Source organism: Pollicipes pollicipes, unplaced genomic scaffold (assembly GCF_011947565.3).
Source record: "Pollicipes pollicipes isolate AB1234 unplaced genomic scaffold, Ppol_2.1 Scaffold_5595;HRSCAF=6622_pilon_pilon_pilon, whole genome shotgun sequence".
Lineage (NCBI taxonomy): Eukaryota > Metazoa > Arthropoda > Thecostraca > Pollicipedomorpha > Pollicipedidae > Pollicipes > Pollicipes pollicipes.
This window is the reverse complement of record NW_023596714.1, coordinates 27,185-34,507: the sequence shown is the minus strand read 5'-3', so window position 1 is coordinate 34,507 and position 7,323 is coordinate 27,185. Positions and strand designations below refer to the sequence as shown.

Genomic DNA, 7,323 nt, shown 5'->3' with positions numbered 1-7,323 from the left:
GTATTGGTGGTTGTTACCGAACATCTCAGAAGTGCTGGGCATTTCTGGCAATGATGATTGACCACTTGTGGAGCCTCTGGCTGTCTCTATGGAGTCGTCCATGATTTTTCCCTTTTCTTTGTTGTGCGGCCCTGGACCGTTTACGAGGACCGTCTGACTGACCAGCTGACCCTGCGTTTGAGTCGAGTACAGCTGTCAAGTCACGCATCCCTGTTGGCCACGCTATCGGTCAGAAACAAAGGCATGGGTCACCACCTGCACTTATACCCGGCCTGTGTTTGCTTTGCTGAATCGATTGTCACTGCACTACATAGACTTCGCTCAGTGCGTGGGTATTCAAGCCTTTGAGAACATCTGCCGGACTGCAAGCAGGTCTGCTCTCCCACCATACGAGAAGTTCGGGTGCTCCTCCTCTCCTGAGCTTGATAAGGCTTCCGTATAAAAAGGGAGCGCTCCGTTACTGGGGCACCTGCCTCCTCCTCCGAGACCGCAGCAGCCATGAAGCTCCTCCTGATCGTCGCGCTGGTGGGGGCCGCCTCCGCATTCGTGGAGCGCGCCGAGTGGGAGGCTTTCAAGTCCACCCACAGCAAGACCTACTCCAACATCATCGAGGAGTTTCACCGCATGAAGGTGTATGCCGACAACAAGGCGTTCGTCGACAAGCACATGGCCGAATACGCCGAGGGCAAACACACCTTCACCGTGGCACTCAACAAGTTCGCCGACCTGACCTCCGAGGAGTTCAGTTCCATGTACAAGGGCTACGTGGCGCAGACTAGCCGTCCGCACGCCACTCACCAGCTGACTGGCAAGGCGACGGCCGCCACCGTCGACTGGCGCGACCAGGGCGCCGTCACACCCGTCAAGGACCAGGGCCAGTGCGGCTCGTGCTGGGCCTTCTCCGCCACCGGCTCACTGGAGGGCGCATGGAAGTTGGCCGGTAACCAACTGGCCTCGTTCAGCGAGCAGCAGCTGGTCGACTGCTCGGGTAACTACGGCAACCTGGGCTGCAACGGCGGCCTCATGGACTCGGCCTTCGATTATATCAAGGCCAAGGGCGGCATCGAGTCCGAGTCGTCGTACCCGTACAAAGCCAGGACGGCCACTGCGAGGCGGACAAGAGCAAGTTCGTCGCGTCGCTCTCGTCGTACGTGGACGTACCCTCGGGCTCCGAGTCAAGCCTGGAGGACGCCGTCAGCAACGTCGGCCCCATCTCGGTGGCCATCGACGCCTCGCATATTTCGTTCCAGCTGTACAGCGGCGTGTGTCTACAACGAGAGGCGCTGCTCCAGCTCGCGTCTTGACCATGGTGTGCTCGCCGTCGGCTACGGCAGCGAGGGCGGCGACGACTACTGGCTGGTGAAGAACTCCTGGGGCGGCTCCTGGGCGAGGAGGGCTACATCAAGATGACACACGCAACAAGAGTAACCAGTGCGGTATCGCCACCCAGGCCTCCTACCCCAAGGTCTAGGTTACGAATGGTTTTGTGTCCCCTTATATGACATGTTTCAGAACGGTTTCGTCTTCCGCTTCATTCATGAGATTTTCAGGTCGGTCAATCTATTGTATATCGGCGTTGCAAAAACTGCTGAGTGCATCTGGAGGGATGGCACCGCGCAATACAGATCCATTGAAACTGACAGCGGAGTTTTCGTACGCAGTCCAGACAGAGTCGTCCGGATGCTCGTGGGCGTGTCAGCACGCTTCCTCTAGCATCGCCAAACGCCCTGGAGACGATTGTGGCGAGGCCGTCCGGGCAACTCTGCAAAACACGCATGCAGCAGATCTATTTTTTTTATTCATTACGATTTGACACGAGCTCGTATCGGGGTTGTGCTCGCACGAGGCTTTTCAGTGTAGACACGATGAAAATCGGGCGTGGCATATTTTAACCGGTGGCTATACAACGGCGTCATTACTTTTTTGTAAGAGCGATAAGCACTGTCCTTAACCACTGCCTTCCCTGTCAGGAAGAGGTAGTACCATTTTGCTGACATAAAGCATAACACATTGAATCAATACCAAAGGAACACATATCAACGCGTATAAATGGCGTTGATAGAGAATCGCAGGGGAGGAGCGCATCTTCTCCAAATGACTTGGGAGCTGAGCGGTAAACAATGTCGGAATCTATATGCAAAATACACCGACAAGGTTTGTTAAGGAACAACTCATCGACAGAGGTGAGACCAGTCTCGGAAAGCTCAGGCTTCATTATTTTTTTATAATAGCTCACCTGTTTAACAAACCTTGCATCTTATGCCTACTACTAATACTAATACTACTAATAAGAAGAAAGTTCGATTACTTGTTTCATTCTCCGGGGGGGGGGGGGGGGGGGAGGGCGTTGACGTGGTTGAATGCACTTCGCCAACAGCGTGCGTTTTCATTCCGGAAGGCGTGAAAATGGGACAAAATTAATTGGACGACCAGGATGGCCACTTCTGTCACCAAAATACACACCCTGATTACCAACTCATGTAGCAAGCCGAAATGGTCAGTTTATCACCAGAAAGCTGAGCCATCCCCATTGATGCCAGCTGAAATCTGGTACAGTAAACCGACCAGACATCAGAGCTAAAACCACCGATTACGAGTGAAAGGGCATTGACAAGGGCAAGGGAGAGATCAAGGGCAGGGACAAGGACATGGGCAAAGCAACAATCACCAAATTTCATTAAATTCAAGGGCCCTGCAGAGCTCTTTTTCGGTCATAGAGACCGTGACTGGCCAAATACTTCTATTGTCTTATCGTGGACCATTTCATTGAATTTGTTCCTATTTCCATTCCATGTCAGGCAACGAGGAACTCGACCAACGCAAGTGGCTCTCTGACATTCTGGTTCCCGTCGTGTTCTTTTTCAGCAAAACGTGCCTCTGGTCGACTAGGAGCCCCTTGCTTACACAGGGTCTGCTATAAATCACTATGTGCCTTGATATAGGGAGCCACCTTATTTCAAGGGCATCGATCCACGCAGGAGGAGTGCAGTAACATTGGCGGACAGTGGCCTTGTTCCTGCTTCATAAATGGAACCCCAGGGCCCAAGCCGACTCAGAGCCGACTGTTCAACATTGGTGATCTTGGACCTACATAGACGTTTTTGTCATCCCCCCCCCCCTCCCTCAGGAGCGACGAGTCCCTTCAGCTGACCTTTGAGAGCGAAGCCTTTGCCCGGGGTCGTCCTCTGGCCAGCCCTTCGGTCCCTTCAATCGGGCCCTTAATATTTTGTGCCGATAGTCCCGAAAGTCACCCAGGGATATGTCCCCTGTGCTTCCTCCCCCCTCCCCCGCCAGATGTCCGTGAAGTTAGCGATCTATTCAACGATTTTTACAGCGCCGGATTCCGATTTACCTGAAAAACGGTTTCAAGGTCAATTGTAGCATGAAGACACCAAAAATGACCTTTATATTGCAATATCATGTGACCTTCAAGGTCAAAAACTGGGTCAAGGGACGAGGAACTCGATATCACCCAAAAATTTGCGGCCGATTTTCAACTTGCAAATGCCACAATATTCAACACAGAAAGAACTAGCGTCCGTCCAATAGTCCTGACCTTTCAGGGCCACCCTTCAAGGTCAAACGCGGGCTCAAAGGACGGGGAACTCAATATCACCCAAAACTTACCGGCCGATTTTTAACTAACAGACATCAGAACATTCACCATAGAAAGAACTAGTGTCCGTCAAAAAGTCCTGACCTCTCAAGGTTACCCTTCAGGGTCAAATGCAGGCTCAAAGGACAGGCAACTCCATATCACCCAAGAAGTTTGAGGTAGAGAGGCTGCTTTTTCAGGGGACGGGATTTTGGCGGTAGATATTTTGTTTGCGTTTATCTTTTACTTGGGAAGGGAAGGTTAACTTCTGTAGAACAGCGAAAATGCCTTGTAAAGTTATTGTAGCTGTTTAGGGTGCCTTTTGCGAATGAGGCGCGGTTAGTTGATACTTTCAAATGTTTCTCGAACATGTCATTGAATTGTTTTATGGGGCATTGGCTTGGGCTGTGGCGTAGGCGTTAGGATTACTTTGCTTTTCTTCTCATAAGTTGCGCAGCGCAGCTTCGGTTTTATTCACATTATGCGGATTTTTTTCGTTGCTCATTTTGAATGCTTTAGGTTTTTTCCAGATGTGTTCATGCGAGCGAAAACCAACATTGGTATGGATGCTTGTGTTCGAGCTTAAGTGGGTGAATTGGAGTGAAAGGTATGCATTAATTTCCTGAATGCTTGCAAATTTACCAAAAATGGACTTTTCTGATGTGTTGTTAAACGTACAAGCAGGGAGCTAGGATCGCTTTTGAACTAGGGTGGGAGTGAAATATTCCATCGCAAAAAGACCGTGCGGGAGTGAAAAAATCAATTCGCAGAAGATGGAGCTTATGAGCTCGTGACTGATGCTTCAGCAAACAAAGACATCTATTTCAAGTTGGCATGAACGTAAAATCAGGAACCTGACAAAAAGTTTTCGTTTTTAACATCGTAGGCCATTAAAGTGAAACAGATACATCAACACCCGCTCGGGGGGGGGGGGGCAAATTGACCCCCCTCGAGGGCTTTTCCGAATGGTCTCTGAACGGCGCGGCGTAGCCGCGCCAAATTTTGCATGGCTGTAGAAAATTGCACAGCAGATCGTTTGACATGAAATTTTAGATTTTCCTTGTGAGGTCGTTGACCTATGACAGGTCAAAGTCAGCCCATGGTTTCAGCAAAGGCAATTTCTAGGGAATCGTTCAATATGATACAACAACGGAGTGTTTTGACGAAGATGAAGATACAACTCTGAGATGCTTTCTTAGGCACCACAAATATTGAATGAGAAAATTACGTTGACCTAAGGTACGGTATAAAGGTCAGACCAAGATCAAACCAACTGATTTATTGCTCTAGAGCTTATTGTATGGGATAGTTTTTGGTGCTCATTTCGAATTTATTGACAGCAGGAACCGCATTATGCATCTTCAGTTGACTTCTTAGAGGTCAGAATAGGCCATTGACCTAAGATGACCCGGGTCGAACTTCTTGTTTTAGGAACATACTGCCTAGCGTAAACTGTCTAGCGGGACAGTTGCCTGGGTTCTGGGGCGCTTTGGAAACCAAACTGGAATTTGACCTTGTTTGACCTTATTTGACCTAGAGGTCATGACCTAGGAAGCTGAAACCTTAACCTAAGTGAGTTCACGTATAGGCCATGACACCCTGTCAATTGTGTGTCCCTAGCTTTCTTAGTTCCCGAGATCTCAGAGGGGGAGGTCAAATTGACCCTCTTCCCCACCCGAGCGAAGGGTATCTAGCCGGCCAACCGGGCTCGTGTTAAAACATAATAATTTCATGACAGTATTATGAGCATAACAAATTATTAACTCCAATAATTTGATGCTGCACTTTCAATTCCCTTCCACAGCACTTTTAAAACAAAACAAAGCAAAGGAACTCAATACAAAATAACAACAGAAAATTCAACAAGCAAAAAGCACTCAAACAAAAAAACCTTGGACTCCTACACATCAGCCCATCAACAAGTCAAAGACAATATACATACTTCTGGCTTCTATTAAGATGGGGTCAGGGAAAACGAACATTTTGTCACTGGTTTTCTTGCAAAATTCCAATGCTTGTTCCATTGAAAGTAGCCCTGTGCCTAACCTTAAGAGGCCTTACATCATCTAATCCTGTATAACCTGCTTGCATCACAGCAGCAGTTGTGAGTTACTGATTCTTGCACAATTCCTATTGCCCACTTGCCCATGCACTGGACCGACTTAACCTAACTTAGAGTAGCCCATGTGATGAACATCATCTTAACTCACCTATCTGCTGACAGCAGCACTTGTGATAAAAACATGATACCTTAACTAGTTTTTGGCTGGGTTCAACTTGTATTTTTCTTCAGTTCATTTGTGTATGCTTGTTGACATCAGACAAAGTTGACATCACACAAATCAAAACACTTGAAAATCACTTTGAACAACTTATTTTGATTGTCATGATTTACCTATGTCAAGGGCAATAATGGGTATGCTCGACAAAACAATCTCTCTTCTCCAAAAGTAACATAACTTTTAGACGACCATGCCAGTATTGTTGCTTGCCTTTTCAGCTGCAGCAAATGCATCCCATTTTGGCTTGTCTATTCATATTTGATGACAAAGTTTGAGAAGTTGCTTCACATTTCAAATGGGATGGTCTGACAATTTGTTACATACTAATATTTAACTCATCTTATGCTTGCTATGCAGCTTAGAGTATCTCTGTGTTAAAAATATAGTGCAAATATACAGTACAGTCATTTACCAGTCAGAAAACCATGACAACTATAGAAAACATCTGGCTAAAGCAGCCGTGAGGGACCACTTTAACAAATTAGGGGCAAATAATCAAGAACAAGGAACAAATAAGCCCATTGCATGCCTTGTGGCATCACAATTTGTCTTATGGCAAAACTCGATGTATTAAAACAGAAAATGACTAACTCTGGCTACCAATCATGTGTTGAAAGCAGGTAAGGTAAGCAATTACTTGATCCACCAGAGACTTACTAGCTTCTTCTTCCTTGCTCCCCCGAAAACAAAAATTCAGTGCCTTTTGCATCGTCTGCTGGCAGACAGTCATCCGACTCACCCCCCCCCCCCCAAATATAAAAATAAATCATGCCCACCGACCTTCGAGACTAAAATGCGAAACAAGAAAGAGGTGTGCATGATAACACATCTCCAGAGGGCAGAATTTTGCCATCAAACGCTTCTGTATTAGCTGTGTCCGGTCTGTCCCAAGGCTCTATATGGCAGCATTGGAATAGCCTTGCCAGGTAGCCTGGTAAGTTGGACACTCGAAAGGCTCGGATTTACCATTATTGAGCACCGCCATGAACCAAGGAAAACGGTTCACCGAAGGTTTAAGAGAGCAAAGATAGCGGTAAAAGTAAGCTCCGTACCTAAAATTGGTATCTTTCATTCCCTGTGCATTGTTCACGCTTGGGTGCATATCAAACATGTTTGGGCTGCTGGCGAATTAATCCAAGTTAGGTATGAAATACGTACAAGTTACAGTTGGAGCATCTTGCAGGGAATTGGTCAACATTTTAAGCAGCAGATGATACCTCTAAAGACAATCGAAAAGGAAGGAAAAATAAAGTGGGATCACACTGGTATGATACCGAAGCTAATAAATATAAAGCTGGCACTTTTCTCGCAAAATTTTGTTATCAGCTGATTTGACTTACAATCGGTTAATGTAAGTGCTCAAATGGTGATATTCATCTTGCAAGTATAAATTAGAAGACATTTCTTGAGCTTTTCACTCATGCGTTTCAGAAGTGATGTAATTTA

General features: G+C 47.0%; 1 pseudogene; it reads left to right on the top strand.

Moving 5' to 3' along the window:
• Nucleotides 1–481: 481 nt before the first annotated feature.
• On the top strand, nt 482–1,634 carry LOC119102109 (procathepsin L-like; annotated as a pseudogene).
• The last annotated feature ends 5,689 nt before the right edge of the window (nt 1,635–7,323 follow it).